Below are 23,424 nucleotides of genomic sequence, written 5' to 3'. Positions count from 1 at the left end.
TTGCATTCCCCATATTGTGTGTTCTATTTTGCATCCTGCATATTAGTCCCCTCAAATTTAATTTTGTCTAACACCTTTAGCACAAATACATATAGAATAATATTTATTTTTTTCATAGCTTTAGGGTGATGTGATACTCGTGGTCCTCCTGTACTTCCAAGATCCTGTGTGGATGAAAGAATTAGCTGCAGAGCTTTGTGCTTTTCTTTTCAGACTTGGTCAATAATAAAGCACCTATTTCAGATTATTATATAACTATTGTTACTAATATGCACCCAGTTACTATATTTGAGCAACTCATTTCTCATCCTCAGTTGAGCCATTTAAGCTAGGATGTTATTAGCCTCAGGGTGCAAAGGAGAAACCAATTGAGTTTGCCATGGTTGTGGTAAACATCTGGTCTCTGAGGTTTTAGACTAATGCTTTCACCAAAAAAAACATCCTTCCATGCTATATGGCACTCATGCTTGCTTAATAGTTTCCTTCAGGACTGTAAAACTAGAGTACTGATTCTGAAGTTTTTGTATTAGGTTTCTGAAAGAGGATTCCTCTCCTTTGCAAAGGAGAAATTGAACAGGGCAATGTAGGTAATTCTGTGAAGGACAGTATTTGTTCTCTTTTTTCTTGGTTTGGTGTTGAAATTTATTAAGGAAGAAGACATCTTGAAGAAGAAATGCCTTCAAGAGGGGAGAAAATTCCTCGCGAGCAAATGGAATAGCTGCTGGGGGAAAAGCTTCCAGGTTCTACATGAGATGGAGTAGGGAGCAAAAATGGGGAGGTAGATATTTGGCGTCTCACAAAGCAGCTGGTGACAAGAGTGGGGAGCATGCAGTGAGATAACAGAAAAAGAAAAAACTTTCTTTTTGAAGCACTGGAGTGGTCTGTGAAGCTGTAGCTGTGATTTGCAGAATGACTGAAACAAAGTCTGAAAGACAACATTTGCTTGTAAGGACACGATAAGGACATGATAAGCCCTTTTTTTTTTTTTTTTCCTTTGCCATAATTACAGTTTTCTCAGGAAAAAAAAAAAAAAGTGCACTTATAGTTTAATAAAACCTGGCTTTTGAGTTTACAGGACTTTTCAGTCTTTACAAAATATAGAATATGAGAAATAAGCCAAGATAGATTCATCTCAAACCTCTTGATGACTCAGTTGCACCATAAGAATTTTTTTCTGGTTTTATTACTATACTATTTGAAGCAAGTTCAAACCATTAAATAGTTAAAATATTTTGGTCAAGATTTTCATCCCCAAATTTGGACAGCCTCTTCATATAACAAGATGGCTACAGAAAGCCTTTGTGGCTGTGCAAAAAGGAAACAGAGAAATTGCCCTGGAGAGTCTATTCAAGAAGGCACAATAACATTGAGGAGTGGAAAGGAGGTGAGGGGTGGTTTACAAACAATGTTGGGAAATTATCTACAGCGAATCCAGTGCAACTCCATTCCACACAGAGACTTAAGAAATGTCTACCTACAAAGTTAACCAGGTAAAATATTTGGAACACATTTAAACCAGTCCAGCCCCTTTGAACCACACTATTGTCGTGAGTTTTCTGATCATACAGTTACTGTAGAACCTTGCTCTGGTGTGTCATTTATTGTTAAGACAAAGGCTAATGCGTGTTCTGATCAGCTCCGTCTAAACACAACCTCAAATCCCAGTTTATCTCTCTTTGATGAAGGGTCATTTCTTAGACATGCAAATTAAAAATATATGTATTTCTGCTATGTTCTGAAACACTGTGAAATGACTGTTTTCTGTTGGTATTCTTATCATTGACTTCAAAGTGGTTTCTGAGGCCTGAAGATGTAATATTGTGTGCTTTTAAATGTAACTAACATGTAACTAATCCTCAGATTGCCATTATGCTTTCTCTTTCCTAACTATGCTTTCTTCTGAAGTGCTTCCAAATGAAGTAGATGTAAATTTATATTGAATATATTTGGTTCTTCAGTTATTACTAGTTCTGGCCTTTTATTCAGTAGGTCTTAAACGAGAATCTTAAAATCTGATGAATATAAATAACTTTTTTTCTCTCTGTAATCATGGACTTCACCCGCTGCTGGCTCCTGAGGCTGTTAGGCACCACAAGCACACTCTGTAAGGCAATTTTTGGCAAAATTATTTAACACAGACCATTAACTAGCTGTAAAAGTGTAAGAACACCAGCAGATTTAGTACTTCAGCGTTATCATGAACCCCTCACAGGTGGAGGTACACAAGTAGAAATAAGATGATAGATACATAAGACAAACTGGGGCAAGAAAGATGTGGAAAGCACACGTAGAACCTATTGACTATAAGGTTTCAGGGAGTGTTCATTGCAGGAATGAGGATTGCATAAGTGTCTGGGGCTGCATAACCAGACTCAGGCTAAATGCTAGCTCAGTCTCTGTGCCTAAAATTTTCTAAGTCTTCAGAGGTAGAAAGCCAATAGGAAATGCTACCAAGTAGCTTAGCATATGGTTACCTGCAACCAGCTGACAGAAAATCTAACAGGGGACCCTAAATGAGGGGCATGTATTTTGAATTTGGAGCCCACCACTCACTATCTCAGCAAAAAAAATCAAGATGGCCCTCAAATTTAAAAGCCTAAGATTAATAAACTTCAATCCCAAGTTTGAAAAACTATATTCCTCCGGTGAATAAAATCAATATGTATTTTATTTGCTTATGTAATTTCTCTTTTTTTCTACAGAAGAATGTAGACTGTTTAAAGCACTGTGTATCTGTACTGTAGGGAGAAAGCGATCTCTTTATTTTTTCTAATATTTTCTTCCTTGTAATGGTGTTTATTAATATTTTGAAGATTACAGTTAGAAACTTAGTCAGTTAGCGGCTAACACTGTACTGTAAATTAAATTTATTGCAGCATGCTTTACATGTGTCTACTTGCACACTTCAGTCTAGTTTAGTAAAAAGTTGTCTTTTCCAGAATGAAGTTTGAAATACCACCTGAGAGTGATGGCACAGGTCAGAGAAAAGTAGTAAAGCCATGCTGTCATTGCTTAGGTGAGTGCATCTAAAGGAGGTTTTGGATTATGATGAATTGTTTTTTAACAACTGAAGTAGCATCTTACTCTCCAGGAAGAACATATATCTTGATTTGTAGTCAAGCTGTAAGAAAGACAGTGCAAATCCGTACTGCACTGAACAAGAATTATGCACATGCATTTAAATCACTTAATCTAAAAGTGTGATTCAGTATCGTATTCTTTTTGTATTTGCAACTACAAGGTGGTACAGATGTGGAAGGCTTGGTTTAAAAAGAAATGTCCAATAAGTAAATTTTTGGTTTTAAGGTGTCGCACACCTATAGTAAAGATTTTATCCTCTGATTCAGATAGTTTTTCTATTCATATATATTCTAATATATTAAAGCTGTACAGGATTACAAAGGTTTTATTTTGGGAGTGCGCAATTGTTCTAAAGTGGTTGCTGAAATATCCACTTGAAATTATTCTCATAATAAAGAATTTGAATTCTACTGGTCAGTTCTAACATACTTAATGATTCCCAAATGATGGTAAAGACTTTTCATAGTTCTTACATTTAGATGCCCATAAAGTTGAGGTTTTTTTCCCCAGCATATACCATAAAGCTGCTTTTCCTATGATTGCACTGATGAAACTGAAACTCTAAATACATTGGGCATTCCTGGTTAATCATACATATACACTAGGTAAACAAGAGAAGAAATTATTTTTAAGGGAAAAGTTTCCAGGTCTGTGAAGTAACTAAACAATTATTTTGATTGTGAAGTAAGGAGAACCTATTTCTAGTTACTACTGAAACCTAGAATGAACTATTAAGAAGCTATATCCAATGAATATTTTTAAACAGCCTATTTGCTGATCGAATCTAAGTGCAGTTTGCCTTTTTCTTAGGCTAGTACCAAAGGCTAAAATGCTAAGCCCACACATTTGCCATTACCCTCTGACAATTTTTTAAACGGTTCTTAAATATTTTTCTTTCAAAAAATGGTATACTTATATTTTGCACAGGCATTATGTACATATCACATCAGAGGGAGGAATCATATTCCACATATGCTGCGGAAATATGCAATTTTCTTTAAAATAGAAAGGCGTTATACCCTGTCATTCTTGTACTTTGTTCACAGATTATGGTCTGTAAGAACTAGAAAAGCCAGAAAGAGAAGGCTGCAATCTTTGTATACGATATAAATGTGAATTTTCATCCTAAATTTTATGCATATATGTTTAAACACACTTGCTCTTTGAGGTCTTTGTCAACACTAAATACTTGTCATGTGATAAATAAGAGAAGGTCACTAATCTTAACTTGAAACACTTGAGAATAACAAGCACAGTATTAACTAGGAAAAGTAATGAGCCATAAGGAACTCTTATTGCTAATTGAGAAGTCTGGCTGTTGGCAAAAGGCTATTGTGGCTAATATAGCCTCAGGAGTGGTTTTATCATTGCAAGGAGTGAAAGCATCTTGCCACTGGCAAAAACTACCTTTAAAAGTCCTCACTGCTATTTTTAGGTATTCTCTTGGATGTTACCTCAGTTGAGCAGTAGCAACCTTATATTTAAATCACCTTGATTTAAGGAGCAAGGAAGAAACTTGCCTGACTAAAAATTATTCTCAATTCTAGCTCTGAAATCATGCCTGCAAGGACTCTTGAATATGTTCACCAAGTAGTCTCTTTGCTTGTAAAAATGCTCTTAGTTCAAACAATCTCTTCTCCTTGTTCATCAATATTCCCCACAGCTTTTCACAGCTTAACTTTTGTGTGTGTATGCTGTCCAAAGGGGGGCTGGATTCTGCTACCTTTATTCATTCTGAGCAATCCCTTGAAACAGAATTAAACCAATCTAATCAACTCTTACAAGGTCTCATCCTAAAGCTGAGGCATTTGGGTTGACTGGGATAGTAGCTGAACTTCGAAGCATTTATATGAGTCCTTTGAAGTCTGCCCAGCATTATTAGTGGCATGTAAAATTCTTCAAAGCCAGACGCAGCCATTTTCCTGACATAGAGTTGGAACTTCTAGAGGGATATTATTAAACTGGCACCAGTGAAACTACTGTCACCCTGGATAACACTGTCAGAGTCCAGCCCTGTTTGAGTTTATAAATATAATTGCAAATGCATAAAGCTAGATACAGGTCAAAATTTAGCCGAGGGAGGATGCAGGGATCAGATAAAGAGACAAGCTGGCATAGGAAAAGAGGGAAAACTATGCCAAATCAAGAAACTAAGAAACAAAATTGTCCTTCCAAATCAATTGTATTTGGCAGTAGAAGAATGAATGAGAAATTTCTGCAGCGTTAATCATGCTTTTTCCCCTCTAGGGACCTAGTCATTCAAAGATTGACCCCTTGTCTGGCATTGTGTGAAGTGTGATTTTGTTAATTAAATACCAGCCTCTTGAATGTGCTGGGCTCTTCAAATTAGCCTATTAGCAGTTTAACACAATTAGATGAATTAAAAACAGCATCCCTGCTTAAATTAAAACAGCACTTGTTCTTTCTTTATAGCCCTTTTTGTTTCCAGAAATACCCATATCACAGCTGTTTTAAAATAACATGTTGGCTTGACATTGCAAAGGCTGTCCTGACTTCTCCCAACAAATTCTGCCGTTCTCAGAGAGCTGCTCATCTTGAGCCAAGTACGGCTCTACAGAGTTGAAGTGGCAGAATGGGATCCTTGCTGAAATTATGTTTTACGTGTGTTCACAACATGGAGTTTTGATGGGTGAGATTGTTAAGCTATTTTGGTGAAATTTTTGATTAACGAGACTTCCTGCAGCAATCATTACCCACAGGGCCCCTAGCAGCCAGTGCACATTATTAGCGGAAGCTGTTTCCAAGAGAGAATGTAGATGTTTGGAAAGTTAAGGTTGAAAAAAAAACCCAACAAGTTTTGTGTTCTCATTTTGTATTTAAAAAAAAATAATCAAAATAAAAGCCTAAATAACCCTTCATATGCGATAAGTTCATGTTGCTCTGTCACCCTGCTATCTGAATTATTTGAATGTATACGCAGGATCGGGGTGGGGGCGGTGCAGGGGCAGGGGTGGTTTTGTGTCATATAACCCAAGGAAATATTCTTTGAAGAGGCTTTGAATATGCAGTAGCTAGCATTTTGAAACTGACAGATTTTACACAGCAATTCTTGGTAGCTTGAGTGTGATAAATGAGCAGGCTAAGATTTGAAATGAGTTTTTCTTTAAATTTCTGTCAATACAGGTACTGCCATTTTAGCCATATCCATTGAAAGTACTCTTATTTAAAAATGGGCAAAATTATAAAATTAAAGTCTTCTGAAATCCTGCAGTTGCTTGCATGGAAATTGATGAGAATGACTTATAGCTATGTCACCGTTTATTGCAGGGCAACAATAAATCTTGGCAGGTGCTCTCTGTCAACCCCCCACCCTCCTCACTAAGGAAAGGTAATAGGAGGAAAAGGGAGAGAGACTTACACATTGGAAAGTTAAAAGTGCTTTACTAGTGCTACTAATGAATAGAGAAAATAATACAAAATATACAAAACCAATCTTGAATTTCCTGGTGCAGCACAGCAGCGATGGAGCTGACGTTGCTGCAGCAGCTGCACGGCAGGTACCTGAAGTTCCGGGCTGGACTCAGCAGTAAACCAGAACTAGATTGAGAGATGCAGGGCCTGGAACTAGGCCTTGGTTCACAAGCAGAACTGGCAGGGTCCTCTTCAGATGCTGGGCGTGGTCAAAGAGAGCCTGATGATCTCACAATTTTATAGAGTGCATGATGTGTATGGGATGGAATACTCAGCTGGTCAATTTTGGTCACCTGTTTTGTCCCCTCCTCCTTGCAAATATGACCCTCTTACTCATGGGATGTGCAAAATTTATCAGTAACCTTGGTTGCTGTAGCAATAAGTCTAAACTGGGGGCTCTTCTGCATACCGTTGCTACCATTATCAGCTCTGGAGTGAACAGTGTCTGAAAAAACATGCAGCCAAATTCAGGAAGGTGCAGTTACTTAGAAGAACTTAGCTGAAAGGAAAAGTCACTGAAAGAGAATTGGTCTTGTTTTAAGCAAAACCAGGACAAGCTAATAACTAAGCTTAGAAGACAAGTAAACCATTAGTAATGAGGAATGGTTATGAAGGAAGGAACACACTCATGCCTTTCAACAAACATTATACACAAAGATAACTTCATAAAATTTGTGCTGATGCTCCTCTTTACTACAGCCTATGCTTCCGCCAAAAAAAAATTAGTTTGCCATGCTAGATTTTGAAGCTGTACTTTTTGAGTCAGTGTGAGGTCTACCAATCATTACAGGCTAGATCAGGCTGTATTCACAAGTGCAGTTAATAAAAGAAGTCCAGTTAAGCTGTTTTACAGAGACCAAGTAGAAAAGCCCATTTGTGTTTTTGGTGTGCAAAGACTGAGCAGCAGCACCCTTCACTATGCGTTGTGCCTTTCTCCTTGTGAACATAAAACATTAAAATTGTCAGTTACTCTAACATGTGGTGATGGCATCTTTAAAGAACAGATAGCTGTAAGGACAAGTTATAAGGCCAAAGTAATATACAGAAATGCAGTCACAGAAGTTTTTTCCTTAGATACTGGCTCCAATTTCTTTTAATGTGTGGTGAACACTGAGACTCACATAGAAGTACCAGAAAGACCTGAGAAGTTATGCACTGTAATTTGTACATGTTTATTGTCTCCTCTGTCATACTGCATCTGAGCCATGAGCATCTATAGAAAGTCTTGCAATGATCATTTTGGAGAACTGATGCCACAGAAAACTGGGCTTTTCTATGGGTTGTTGAAATAATGGAAAACTTACTACATTTTATCTTCAGAACTTCTGGAGTTATGATTGAACTAAGTTTAACTCTTGTATCCAATATGTTTGTTATCTTCTATGAAGTTATACCATAGGTAAACATATTCTATAATCTTCATTTAATTTAATATTGTATATTCTACTTGTGAGCTAACTCATTATAAAAATGTCTTCCCAGATTTGAAAACATTGAAAACATATGGTCTGTCTCCCTCCCTTTCCTTTTCCCCTATATATAGGTATGTACTTATATAGATACATTCATGAGAAAAAATACTGGGTTTTGCTACTTTTATTATAGGAAATAATCATGCTTTAGGGTTTGTTTTCTTAATTTTCAGTTGCTCTATAAACAAAGAATAGGGAACTTGTTGGTAGTAAAGATCTTATAATCTAATAGACAACGGCCTATTCTTAGATAATTTTGATCTTCTTTAGAAGATTTTTCTTTTAATTTACATGGCTCAGCTGCAAATCCTCACTCTTCAGCTCATGTATCTCACTTTTCTTCCTACAGGTCACGTTCATTCACCAGATTACAGTTCTGATGCACAATTATCTTTAATTCTTATAAGAAAGAAAATGAATTGCAATATCTCAAAAATCAAGGGCAGAGGTAGTTTGAACTCCAGCCCACTCCTCCTTCTCCTCACAGATCAGGGGCATGAAATGCTCAAACTGTGATCTGAGACATGTTCTAGGTATATTTCAGAAATTAAGATTAGAATTTTTTCCCTGAAAACTGATTCTCAGTTTTTGTTTTTTTTTTTTTTTTTAATGAGAAGTCTAAAGATTTTGGTTGAGACCACAATTCTAATACCATCAGCTTTCATAAAATGGAATCTTTTTATTACATCTTATTCCTTTGATTAAAGGTTGCTTTATAATTATTCGAGTTTTATTATTATAGTGTACAGTCTGAGGCTCAGTAAATCTCATGCTAGTAAGCTAGGCTCTGTTTATGCTGGCTTTGAACCACAGAAAGGATTTTGCTGATGTCCTGTGGGTAAAGGCTGAAGATTTTGTCTTATCTCCAGGTTTATACATAGATTTTTATTTTTTTTTTCAGAGATGACTTTCAGAACATTGTCTGAAATTTCACTTCACTTTGTAGTCCACTTTTTGACTCCCTTTCAAGTCATCTGCAATTTGATTTTCCTTTTACACTCTGTATGTACAGTGTAATCTGCTAGAGGTATAGCTGATCTCAGAATAATTGATTCAGCCATGCTGACAGCACTTGTATTGTTAAATATTTTTGTCATCAACTGTAGAAACATGTTAACGGAAAGTGCCATACTGATAGTGACAATGACAGGTGGACAATACATACAGACGAATCTACAAAAGCAATAGCTTTCCACATTGCACACATTAAAAACAAACACCTAGTTAGAAAACAAATATTAAAAATGTGAGAGGGCAGTAAAAATCGGAGAATCACGGAGTCTGTAAAAGTGTGGGATGGGACCAGAAGGTGAAAGGTCGGATTATTGTTTAACATTCTAACAATTATTTTTGTTCTGTATTAAACTAGTGAACATTTTCTATGCTTAAGGCAAGGTTAGGTGTGAGACGACAAAATACTCAGTATTTGCATATGCTTTCACTGACTATGGATATGATACATGGCTGAATGCCATGCCCACTAGCTAAATTGATCATGGTGCCGAAGTGTAAGTACTCCATAACAGCTATCTGAGACAACAGCTCATTATGTTGTTCTAAACCACTAAACTTTGGTCATCAAACATGGGGCAAATGGAAGAGTACCAAAATACGGTAAAGCTGCTAAAGGCATATGTCTGTATATTAAACAGTTTCCTTAGATCAGAATTGAATGGTAAATATCCCTCCCCTGTTGATATATTATGCTATTGTACAGTAAGAAAAAATTGTCAGCTTTAGATACCGTGAGCAAGAAAGACCTCTTGCTAAATCATAGCTCTAATCTATATATTCTGTCCTGTTCTGCCCCTGAAGAAAGGGGACCTCTCCCCTTTAGAAGGGGATTCTTAGTTCTCAAAAGCACCTTAAATGCTAATTATGCAACCCACTGAATTTTGACTAAATTGACAATCTGTATTGTGATACAATAGGCATGACAGGTTGAAGTAACCCTGGATTTTAGCAGTGCTCTAAGATATTGACATAAATTGAATTCAAAATAGAAGAAGTGCTGTCACTTAGCTTGCATGATAATGTCAGATCATCACCACAGACACCATCAGCAGTACAAAGTAGAATGAAAGGCATTGCTTTAGCCCCTGCTATCAATGGCAACATAACTTGATTTACCGTCTACAGACTTTCTCCACAAATCTTTTAGGATGAATGTACAGTTCTTGTACCACACTGTCTAAAAAACAAGTACTGAATACTTATATTTTGCTGCAACCAGCAATCGTGAACAGAGTATTGATGATGGTGGAACTGGAAAATAAATCCCAAGCAAAAAAACTATGCAAAAAACTATTTGTCAGCAGTAGAAAGTAAAATTTTAAATTTGATTTCCCCAAAATTGGAATGAGGGCAAGGATGTATGTCCTGAAGTTCTATATGAAGGAAAGGAACATAATTACTATTCATTCATGCTTCTAATCTTAAAATAATAATAATTGGTACTGCTTTGCTATTCTGTCTGATTTATACCAGTTTGTGGCTCTGTTTCAATGGAATTTTAAGTGTATATAGAGAAGTGAAGTGCATATTAAAATACCTTTATGCTTTGCAGCACACAATGACCTTATAGCCACTTCAGCAGAATGAAATGAACAATGTTAAAAGCATTTTGTAAATATCAAATTTGGTTTCAAATTCAAGTATTTAACATTATTAAAAGACTGTTGTGTTCATTTTGCATGAACTAGTGCAGTATACTTGTTTCAGCAGTGAGAGATAAAAAAATCAGTTTGGAATAAATTAATGTTTCAGATATTATTATTGAAAACTGCACGTTATTTACTAGCTATTAAAGTCTTTAAGTCAATGAACAAAAACATCTCTTTAAAAAACTGGACAATTATTCACATGTGTGTTTCAAAAACCCTGTATGATTTACCAAATGAATTAAAATACTGTGAAATAACCAGTATAGCACAAGTTAAGGTGTCTAAATAATGACAATGTCATCATTTTAGAGGTCAGCCCTAAAGAAATTAATCAGATAGAAAATTAGAATACATAATCATTTTGAGAATGTTATCATTTTTGCAAGTATTTAATGAATAGATATCAATAAAAATTACTATAATGCATACAATGAGTAGAGTACATACAAAATATGTTTTGCAAGGGTTTTGCAGTGCCTTGATGTGAATTCTAAATATGCAATGAGACTAATAAACATCAAAGGCTGGATGTCTTATATATATAAATATATTTTTAAATGCTCTTGCTATATTCTGAGGCAAATATATTCTGTGAATTATCTTTGATATACCACCAGGACAGCATCACTGAGAGGTATAAAAATTTATGAGACAACAAAATACAAAAGGTTAAGGTGCAGAAGGAAATCTATATCTACCTTTTTTTCCTTTCCCCTTTTCTATACACTTGATACATTTATACTTCTTCAAGACCGACCACAACTTGGGAGCACTTTTAATATTAAAATGAGTAGCTGTGATAACTTGCTAAGAAGTACTAGGAGCTGCCCTGGTCAAACTAAGATTTTTTTTTTTTTTTTTTTAATTGGATTAGCCAGTACAGTTCGTATTACAATATAAAGAAATGAACAACAAAATATTTGGAAAACCAATGTCTTAGTGACTCTGTGGTACGCCTTGTCTACCTTGTTACCAGAGAAGATATGATCTATATAAGATAATAGAGACAAGGAGAAGGGAAAACCACAATGAAATGTGACAGACAGAAGTGTTGTGATCATAAATAATGAGTAATTTTAACAATTATATTGCCACTGCCGTACTTACTTGACTCATGTTTGGTACATTCTGCTTTCTGAATAATGGATTCTTAGTGATTTAGCTATTGAAAACACATAAGCTAGTTTAAAAATGTATATCTAATGTGTACTATGCAAGTAGTTTTTGGTCCCTTCTTAGTATGGCCCAGAATTCTACTTATAATACTAGAAGTAATTTTAAGGGCAACTACTGAGGATATTTTTAGAAATGCCCTGCCACCCATGTAGTCTTCCATTTGGTCTTATTTCATTTCTTTGTGTTTGTGGGAGGAAAACATTTGGTGCTATAGGGTATACTAAGGACTGTACTGCCTGTTGGAATGGTTTATTTTCATTGTATCTTAGATGTTTAACAAGAGCTTAGAATTTTGGTAATATATAAAAAAGAAGAATAACGCCATAGTAACTAAGATAAACATTTTCCAGGAATGAGACTTACAGAATCAGCAAATTAGTTTCCCAGAATAAAGGGTATTAATAGGAATATACTGCATGATAATCTGATTGCATGACTGCTACCTGTTACATTTCTGTATCAGTAATAGAAAGCCTACAACAGCTGATTGATGCTTTTCCTTCGCAATGCCTTGGGAATGTGTTAGGTTAATCATCCTCATGACAGCATGCATGAAGTAACCATGAATTATTGTGATATCTTGTTTTATTTGTAATAAAACTAAGATGGAAAGGCAAAAAGACATGCTTTAGCTGCCAGCAAAGCTGTCAAGACTTGAAGGTAGAAATCATATCTTCCTGATGGCATGGTTGATCGACTGCATATACACCGTCACTGAAAAACAACAGAAGATAGATCAGTGACATGGAAGAAAGTCAATTCAAACATGAATTTACAGTTGAATCATGTGTGTCCAGACAGGTGTTCTGGTAATCTTTCTCACTGCTGAGTAATGGTGTAAATCTTCAGACACCTAGCACATGTGGGAGTTGCCTTGTCTGATGGATGACAGATGAGAATACCATGAGTGTCGAGGATAATAGCTGGTAAAGCTTTGACCACCTGTTTTTCCTCTGAGTTTCTAGGCAAGGAACAGCATAGCACATTTCTGTAACATGCAACACCAAACTCTTCGTGACAGGTCATCCTTCCCATTTCAGTCTCACTTAAAGTGTTCCGAGGGAAGACAACACAAGATTTCGGAGTTACAATGGCTCAAATAGCTTCCTAGCTCTTTTCTGCTTCCCAATTTTGTGTATTACAGCCCTTTCTAATCGTGTTTAACATCTCCTACACCTTACTACAGATAAGATTTTCAGGGAAAGTGCTATCTAACTGACTTTGTATATAGAAGCAAAGCCTTCAGTTTGTTACACAAAAAAGAAAAAGTTAAAAATTAGAGAAAATCCTCAAAATAATGTTCAGTAGTTCAAACTGTGGCTGTCCACCCCCCCCCAAAAAAAAAAACAACCCAAAAAGAGGAAAAAAAAGAAAAAGAAAATTCAATGTTCTTTACATTTTAATGTCTAATTATTTTAAAGGCAATGTCCTAATTCTAAAAGGCCCAATTCTTAATTCTGAAGTATTCAGTAATAACAGTCCATCATATCAATATTATCATTAAACTGTCTTGCTGTGTCATCTCATCTGTGGCAGCTACTTTTAGGTTTCTATAATAGGACTGAAGATCATGTACTTGATTCCATTTTATTCTATTCTTCTTTACATGCTTTCTTATTTTACCCACACTTCTCATCCAGGCACACAGGAATGATTATCCATTTATGTTGGAAAAAGAGGAAAACTCAGAAAGTTTGCATTTAAGTGACTGATTCTTTTTCCCCCTACAATGCCTGTTCAAATGTAGAGAATAACTTTTACATTGTGATCTTTTTGTTGTTGCTTTGTTTGTTTGTTTGTAGTTGTGTTTATTTTTTTTTTTTTTGATAGCATGGATTGCAAAAGCTGAGAAATGCATGAAAACCCCCATATATTAGAACAATCAAAGCGCACTATTATTCAGTCCTTCTGTTCATCAGTTCTCTCATTATTTATAGAGGTATATACCTACAGTGCATCTGGCATTATTTCCTTCCTTTCTTTCTTTATTTTTATGCTCTCACCTCTTCTTTTTTCTCTTCTTTTTTCTCTTCTTTTTTCTCTTATTGGGGTGAGGGGGGGGAATGTTTCTACCATGCTTTTGTTCTGTTGCCTACTTTATGATTCTTTGTCTGCTTCTCTTCACCTCTTTTTTGTCCCTTCAGCAGATGTTTCTTTCCTATGCCCAAATTCTGGTTGCTTCTCCTTTCAATTTTTCATTTATTTTCTCTCTATCCTGCTAGCAGACAGATGGGGGACGGGCTGCTTGGCACTGAAAACGTTATGGAGAGGTTTAGTTCCATCCCACTATGAGAACAGGCTGTTCCTGTGATATTTCTTTGCAAACAGAACACCACTCTGGAGCACCAAATGGCACCTTCCTGGGACTGCTCTATTTTCATGATGTTCTGAAGAGTCCTCAAAGATGTTTGTGGAAAAAGATGATATAGGACTGACAGCCTGGATTTGACTCCTTCGTCATCCACACATTTAGTAGAATTATGTACCAAGTACCTGATCTATTCAGCATTTTAGTTTTTGAATGATGCATTGAAATAAAAAATGTGAAAGAATAGCTGGCTTGTATTCTTCCAGTACAAGCCTGGAGTTCTCAAATCACAAAATGTTATTTCCAGTGAGAAAGAATACTCACTGTATATGTTGATCTGGAATGCTATCTAAGCATACATCAAAGGCTCATCTCATATACTGCTTCTAATGGAGTCACCTGGCACCACAGCCATACCATTAACGTGCAACATTGTGCACAGATACATGCTATGGAAAACTTCTCCCACTTTTTAGATGGTAGGTAAAACAAGTTGTGATTTTTTTCTTTTTCCAAAGTTCATATGAACTTAATTTGAAAACTAAAATAAAACCCTGTTCCAAAATATTTGTTCACAGTTACAACCCATTTTTTCCAACTGAATATGTACTGCTAGACAGCCTTCACCTAGAAGGATTGCCCTATCTGCAGCTACATGTTTCTGTGCACTTACTCTATACTACCCTTCTGTGTTTCTGAAATCAGGTTTTAGCTCTCTCATTGAAATCTAGACTGTGAAATTTTGCCAAAATATCTTTCTCTGAAGGAAAAAAGTCGAAAGAAGGAATCTACAAAAAAATATTACATTGACTTTGGTTTTTATGAGCAGCCTAAACCTTCTTGCTGAGGTTGAAACACTGTCTTCATTTGGACTCCAAAAAGTTGAAGTCCTATAAATTAAAAGCCTTTATAGTTTAATGGACTAAAATACTCTAAAGCCAATGATTACTTTATTATTTGTATTTCCTTTATTCATTCGGTGGTGCTTTTCTGTTAGGAAGGGGTCTGAAATATTGAGGTCTGAATTTACTTTGTTAAAATGATTAGCTGAATTGGAAAATAAGGAATTTGTCAGCTTGTGTCTTAAGACTCATTTAAATTGTCTTATTTGCAATTGTCATATTTGCAATTTTCATATGTGCAATTTTAATCAATTTGAAAGCATCATAGTAAGACAGCACTTGAGGCAGATCTGTAGTTAGGAGCTGGGAAAGTCAAAACACATTCCTTGCTTGGTCTCCTTTGCAGCAGATGAATTTGGACAGACCTTGACAGATATAAGTTACAGTTGACATTCAAAGTCTGAAGCATGTTTTGTTCTCTTTGCAAACCCTGCCAATCACCTTAAATTTCCCTATAATTTTGGACACAAGAATTTTACTGGAAGATAGGATCCTAAATCCCTTAGGAAATCTGTTTGTTTTCCTGAGGAAATTTAAGGTTGAATTTTAGGTCTCCGATAAAAAAGAGTGAATATGAACATATTCAGTCTTAGTTTTTCAAGGGTTTACTATATGGTTTTAGGGTTTATTGTTGTATATGTTTTTATTTTTTTCCTTTTTTTTTTTTTTTTTTTTTTTTAGGGGGCAATGGGTGGGGTTTTGGGGAGAGGTAGAAAGGTTGTTGTTGCAAAGAAAAATTCCTTTGAAATTCTAAACCTTCAGGATCTAAGGATGTGTAGGGCTAATTACTGTGTGCTATGCAAAAACTCATGCCTGTATTTTTCTTGTCTGGTCAACATTAATCTACTTTTTGGTGAGCTGAATGCCAGGACTACAAAATCTTGGACTTATGTATATTGTCTTACGTAACTGCATTTTAGTATAGACAGTAGTAGAGGGTGGTCCATTATACATATTTTGGTAGAGTATCACAAAATCACAGAATGTTCGGGATTGGAAGTGACGTCAAAAGATCATCTAGTCCAATCCCCTTGGTGGAGCAGGAACACCTAGATGAGGTTACACAGGAATGTATCCAGACAGGTTTTGGAAGTCTCCAGAGTAGGAGACTCCACAACCCCCCTGGGCAGCCTGTTCCAGTGTTCTGTTACCCTTACTGAGAAGAAGTTTCTTCTCAAATTTAAGGGGAACCTCTTGTGTTCCAGTTTGAACCCATTACCCCTTGTCCTACCATTGTCTGTCACTGAGAAGAGCCTGGCTCCATCCTCGTGACACTCACCCTTTATATATTCATAAACATTAATAAGGTCACCCATCAGTCTCCTCTTCTCCAGGCTAAGAGACCCAGCTCTCTCAACCTTTCCTCATAAGCAAGATGCTCCACTCCTTTAATCATCTTTGTTTCCCTGTGCTGGACTCTCTCCAGCAGTTCCCTGTCCTTCTGGAACTGAGGCGCCCAGAACTGGACACAATATTCCAGATGTGGTCTCACCAGGGCAGAGTAGAAGGGGAGGAGAACCTCTCTTGACCTGCTAACCACCCCGCTTCTAATATACCCCAGGATGCCATTGTGCCCACAAGAGCACAGTGTTGGCTCATGGTCATCCTGCTGTCCACCATGACCTCCAGGTCCCTTTCTACTATGCTGCTCTCTAATAAGTCATTCCCCAATTTTTACTGGAACCTGGGGTTGTTCCTGCCCAGTTGCAAGACTCTGCACTTGCCCTTGTTATATTTCATTACATTTTTCCCCACCCAACTCTCCAGCCTGTCCAGGTCCCGCTGGGTGGCAGCACAGCCTTCTGGCGTATCAGCCACTCCTCCCAGCTTAGTGTCATCAGCAAACTTGCTGATAGTACACTCTATTCCCTCATCCAAATAATTGATGAATATATTGAATAATACAGGCCCCAGTACTGACCCCTGAGGCACTCCACTAGATACAGGCCTCAAATGGACCCTGCCCCATTGACCACAAGACTCTGTCTTCCTTCCTTCAGCCAGTTCACAGTCCACCTCACTACCCAATTGTCCAGACCGCATTCCCTCAGTTTAGCTGCAAGGATGCTGTGGGTGACTGTGTCAAAGGCTTTACTGAAGTCAAGGTAGACCACATCCACTGCCCTGCCATCATCTATCCACCTCGTTATGTCCTCATAAAAGGTGAGGAGGTTGGTCAAACGTGACTTCCCCTTGGTGAAGCCATGTTGACTGCCCCTAATGACCCTCTTATCCTTGATATGCTTTGAGATGGCACCAAGGATAAGTTGTTTCATCACTTTCCCAGGAATGGAGGTGGGGCTGACCCGTCTATAGTATCCTACAGAAGGTGCTGCATGATGCTTCTCTGTTTGCTATATTTCCCTTTAAACAGTTTAACCAATCAGTTAAAAGCAAGAAAGACTCAATCTGCTATGGGAACACTCTAAGATGAGGAAAGAATGTGTTGAATGAATGAAACAAAGAGTAAAAATAACATTTTATTAAATTTTAGTTAGTTATGCAAATAAAATGTCATACTCCTAAAACCTGTCTGTGCTGTTTCAATTGTTGAATTTGTGCATTGATTTAAAGGATGGTGATACAGGTAAGCAGTATCAAGGACCTCTTTTTTCCTCTTTGTGTCTGAAATGAGTCAGAGACTGGTCTGATGAAACAGTATTCAAATACAAAAAATATTTTAAAGGTTTTTAATAATGTCAGAGTTCTAAATGTCTACCGTATTGAGTAATTTAAAATATTGAGATGACTGGTAATAGGTTAAGAGCTTTTCATGCCTAGGGTGTTGATACTCTAAACTTCAACTTTATTTTGTCTATATTCATGTCTATTCGCTGTAAGGTTTGTATAAAATTTCTAGTCTTGATTGTTCTAATCTAAAAGTCTCCCCCCCCAAAAAAAACAATCATCCTCCCTCCTACTGGCCAATATTCCTAAACTGTTTCTCATTTGAAATTATGAAGAGTTTGTACTAAATAATTTTTCATTACATGTTTATTAACACTAGTATGTATCTTAAGAAATTAGCATTGTTTAGCATTTTTGACTTCTACATTTTTCAGGGCTCGTGAATAAATCAAATGGGGGAGAGATTATTAATTTAGCTGGTCTACAAAAGAGGCTGGAGATTTTCCTGACTATTAATTTTACTGTAATTTCAATGCATTTCCTGTTAGAAATATTTTGTTACAGTCAGCTAAGGTAAAAAAACATATCTTTAAGTACCCTTTGGCATAATTTTTAAAACCTGAAGATGTGATTTGCAAATGAAAGCCCTTTACTGTGGACCTTATGAACTGTGGCATTATGCTAGAATTTGAGTTTGGTGGCCTTTGTACAAGTGTTTAATCAGGTTGTTACTTTAAAATAGTGTAATAGAAAGGGACAAATGTTGATGATTTATTCTTTTGTATATATTGCCTCTGAATGAGATAAGGCATCAAAATGATGCAGTTTAACTTATGGCTTTGATTACCTAATAATCCAGATTGCAGTATATATTTGGAAGGCATTAATCTCAAAACACAGGGGTCACACGTGCTGACTGATATGACTTAATATGCAAGAATGGGACATTTGTGCTGCCTGTGAGAACATACCATAATTCACTTTGCAGAGATGTATGCTGGAGAATACATAATACAAGCTGCTCCCAAAGTCAATGTGAAGTTAACATTAAAAACAAAAGCTGTTTAGGTAGATTATTTGTATGCTTTGCTGTGCAATCATAGCCAAGGACGTAGCTATTGTTAAGCTCAAACAATGAGGTCATCTCCTCCTTTCCTACTTCTACTCTAAACTCTCCGTAGAGACCCTTGTGTCCACTTAGTTAGCATTTAGAAGGCTATTATATTCAATTCTGAAAGCTAAACAACAAGCTTGCATTTAAAAGTGTCATAAAAAACACACACCTAGTGGGTTCCTCCTGCACCCCACCAAAAACTGAACAGTCACTGTGCCACACAAGTAGACCCAAAGACTTTATATTCCCAGGTTAATTCCTGATTTCTTTTTTTCTGCTGCCTACAATCTCTGAACTTTCCTGGTTTAGATCCATCACCATTAATACAAGGGCTGTAGCTCCTCCTTTAACTTGCTTGAGAGCAGGGCTTGTTCTTTCACGGAGATTCTTTTTCATGGAATCTAATCTGATCCACAGGATCAATCCAGAACTAATAAAACCCATCCATACTGCTCATAGGTCAGACTTTATCAAATCTGAGGCTTGCCTGATAAGAATAGACTGCACAGGCATAATACAAAACAGTTACTGCTTCCTTCAGTAATTTCTTCTTCGGCAGAAAAAAAGAAACAAACAATATATCACCTCCTAAGAGGCATTATTTTCAACTAGCAAATTATAACATGAGCACATGTAAAATGTTATAACTCAAAGCCCCTGAAATATATAGGAGTTTCAGAAGTGTTTCACTGGACAGAAGGTCAAAAATACCTCAGGGCTCAATCCTAATGAATCCTTCAGCTTTTATACTCCTAGAATCCTAGGGATTTAGGGAATACAAGAAATTAGGCTCTGAAGGGTAAGAAGCTGATAGACTTAAATAGCTAGCTTGGAGCTGGTGGACAATATTGTGTAGAATTTTAAATCAAGAAATCCTTCAAATGTAAGCAACTTTCTCTTTATGTGGTTGAATTTAATAGAGTACATATCTATGTCACATAGAAATAATTGTTGTGCTTTTAAATGTAAATATTTATGAATTACATTTAGAAAAACAGTGATTTCCATACCCTTCCTTATTAATTTATCGTTGTAATGCACTAAGCAGACAATAAACCAGAAAAAGCTTCTGATATAATAGAACTTTTTTCACAGATTTTTTTTTTTTGTATCTCAGACTGCACGGTCTGGGGCTTGATCATCGCAGTAAATTTGCTGATCCAATTTGTATGTTTCAAGAATTAAAAGTAAATCTAACTCTGTTTTTACTTTAGTGTTGTTCCTTGAAAAGCTGGGTCAGCTCTGGTACTTCAAAATGATCCAGTTCCATATCCTTCTGAAGACTATGAAATGCATGTTCTAGCAACTAGGTATGTACTTTCCAAAAAAGACAATCTATTTGGGAGCAGTGTACCAGTTAGCATAATGAAATTACTGTAGAAAAATGAGAATCCCAGCAGTGTTTTTTGATGCTCAGGGTAATCTCTAAACCTTTTCAACATTCTCTCTTCACTCTTTGTCAGATTGGCTGTAAATTTTCAGGCTATGAACATCCCAAGATGAAGACATTCGGAAACAGTCACCAGATTAGGTGGCTTTGTTGATGGGCAGCTACCCACCTCTGTCAGCCAGATTACTTGCCTCATTATTATTTTTGACACTTCTGCGCCTCCAGAAGACTTACAGGCACCATGCTGCCTTTCTCTGCTACCTGTTCCATCCCTATCTTAGGCACTTGCCCTAATCACACTGAGTTTGACTTTCAAGTGGCTTGGCTACTGCTGAGCCATGTCATTTCACTGAGGAGAAGAGACTGTAGTGCTCTCTTCTTCCTCATGAGGTGACCTTCACACAAACTTTCACTCTCTCTTCTACAGATATCTCTTTCTCTCTAATTGTTTCAGGTGGTGGTCTGGAGGAAAATAAAATAAATAACTCCATGCAAGACAACAGGCATACCTCATGCTGTCAGGAGCACAGCTGAATAAGAACAAAGCCTCCATTCTAGTAGAGGAGACCCAGTTTCCCTTCGCTGATGGAAAAAGCATAGAGGTAGCATTTTGGGTTTCCAGCGTGCAGACCAATTTACACCTTCAACCATAACTCCATCCCAATTGGTTCTATAAGCAAGAAAGAATTAATAGAATCATAGAAAAATTTAGGTTGGAAAAGACCCTTAAGATCATTGAGTCCAACTGTTAAACTAGCACTGCCAACTCTACCACTAAACCATGTCCATAAGTGCCACACTCACCACCATCAGGCAAGCAAGATCTAATCAAGGGGCAAATAACCAGCAGACAACCCCTGGCACCATCCAGCATAGTCTGCTAAGACACAAAACCCTAGAATCATTGAATATCCTGAGTTGGAAGTGACCCAGAAGGATCATCAAGTCCAACTCCTGTCCCTGCATAGGACAATCCCACAGTTCACACCATGTGTCTGAGGGTGTTGTCCAGTCTCTTGAACACTGTCAGGCTTGGGGCTGTGACACCTCCCTGGGGAGCCTGTTCCAGTGCTCCACCACCCTCTGGGGGAAGAACCTTTTCCTGATGTCCAACCTAAACCTCCCCGGCACATCTTCCTGCCATTCCCTCAGGTTCCGTCATTGGTCACTAAAGAGAAGAGTTCAGTGCCTGCCCCTTCTCCTCCCCTTGTGAGGAACCTGTAGACAGTGAGTTGGACTTGATGATCCTTGTGGGTTCCTTGCAACTCAGGACATTCTATGATTCTATGTCTCTAAGATTCAACTCTTGATGTCCTTTCTCCTCCAGAACTGGACATAAAGAGACAGAACTGTACTCTGCTTCACAGACACTCTGCTGGTTTACCATTCAGCTGTCATGCCACCATGATATCTGGTGGGCAGACTCAGGCCTTCCCTGCCTACAATCTAGCAGACACTGCCTGTCTCTGCCTATGCCCTATGCTGCCCAGGCACATATGGCCTCATTACTGTGGTGCCATAACCTACCTAATATATTCTGCTACTGAACAGGGCTTATCAACTTGGCCTCAGCTGAAACTAGCAGAAGCCACACAGCTTCCAGCTGCCTTGGAGTACAGAGTGAGTACACAATCATCTGTGAAATGGTTTAAGTCCATAGCCCAACTTAATGATGCTTACAGAAATCACTAAGTTGCATATAACATAGGTTGGAGAAGGCTTGCGGAGATCAAAACTGTCTTTCCTCCCTGCCTCTCACGAAGCACTCAGCAGTTCTCAGTATAGATTTATAAAAAGGCCATTTATGAAGTTTGTATTCATCAACTATTTTACAGCAAAAAGCAAGTTATGCTGCTGAGTAGCACTGTAAGAAACAGAAGATAGCTGATACTAATATACTCGAATTATTAAATGTCCCCTTTTTACATGTCATTCAGGCTTCAGTATGATTTTTTCAGTGACACTCTTACAAGCAAAACTGCTATTCTTTTCACTTCAGATCACACTACGCTATTAGAAATACTTCCTGTTCTTTCTGAAAACATACCAAGAAAAAAGCTGTACAATCCTAGCCACAGTGGAAGCTTTCTGAAGTCATCTCCCCAAAAAAACCCAGGATGGCATTATCCTAAACAATTCATCTTACATTCCTAAATTATTGATAATTTTTACTGAAACGAATGTCACGCCTATTTTGACAGCAGGCATCTCTTACATTAAGAATCAAATAAAAACTTATTTTTCCAAATAACCATACCACCATTTGAAAAATCATCACACGTAATGAATGGATCAGCTTTCTCTAATTTCCACAGTAGTCTTGAAAGGTGGAAACTACATTCTATCCTTATACTGGGATGTTGAAGCGTACATTGACACATAAGCTCGAAGTGTGAGTTAGTCAAAAAAAGGTTACAAAAAACTTATATAAAAAGGTTTCTAGAAGTTGTGTACTGTTTCTTGAGATAATAGTACATGGGATGTTGCAATTCAGGTAGAACAATATCTTAAAAAGAATGATGTGACAGATTATTTTTTTTCCATTAACCCAGACTAATTTCTCAAAAAATCGCTTCAACACTCAGATGTCTAAATCACAAAACCTTTTGAGGTCTGAGACACTCAGAATGAATGACACTGGATGAATTTGGCTTCAGATTTTAAACATTTCTTACATTTCCTCAATTTTCAAATATAAAATTGAAAGTGACATATAATCTATGACCTATTAGATTTCAGAAAAAAGCATCTGTATTTTTTTTATGGATTATATAAATATTTCTGTATTCCTGAAAAAAATAGGGGTAGGGTCTAGTACTGAAAACTGCTCAAGAAACAAAAGTGTATTATTTCCTCATGAATTAAATGTAAGGCTATGATATGTTCTTATTAGGTTGCCTCTCCAGAAGAAAAATGGCAAATATAGGTTTAGAGCTGCTCTGAAACTTTAAAAGTGCTATTTACACTATCTCAAACTGGGGACAGGAACTTTACAGTTCAAGTGAAACATTTACGAAAACATATCTAATGGAATAGTTCTGCATATCTTTCTACAATATGCAACTTTGGTACAACAAATTTGAAACAGCTAAACCCCAGAAATTCCTTATGGATATTACTATTTGTTAATGACTGAAGGAAATATAGAAAGAGAGTCTACTTTTACAGCCTCTTATCTGATGCTTATGACAGAGTGTTGATCCCAAAACATTTCCTCTATGTATACTTTACCATAAAAAGGCATATAGTTGTGTTAGT

This window comes from Columba livia, chromosome 1 (genome assembly GCF_036013475.1).
Source record: "Columba livia isolate bColLiv1 breed racing homer chromosome 1, bColLiv1.pat.W.v2, whole genome shotgun sequence".
NCBI lineage: Eukaryota > Metazoa > Chordata > Aves > Columbiformes > Columbidae > Columba > Columba livia.
This window is presented reverse-complemented; position numbering follows the sequence as displayed.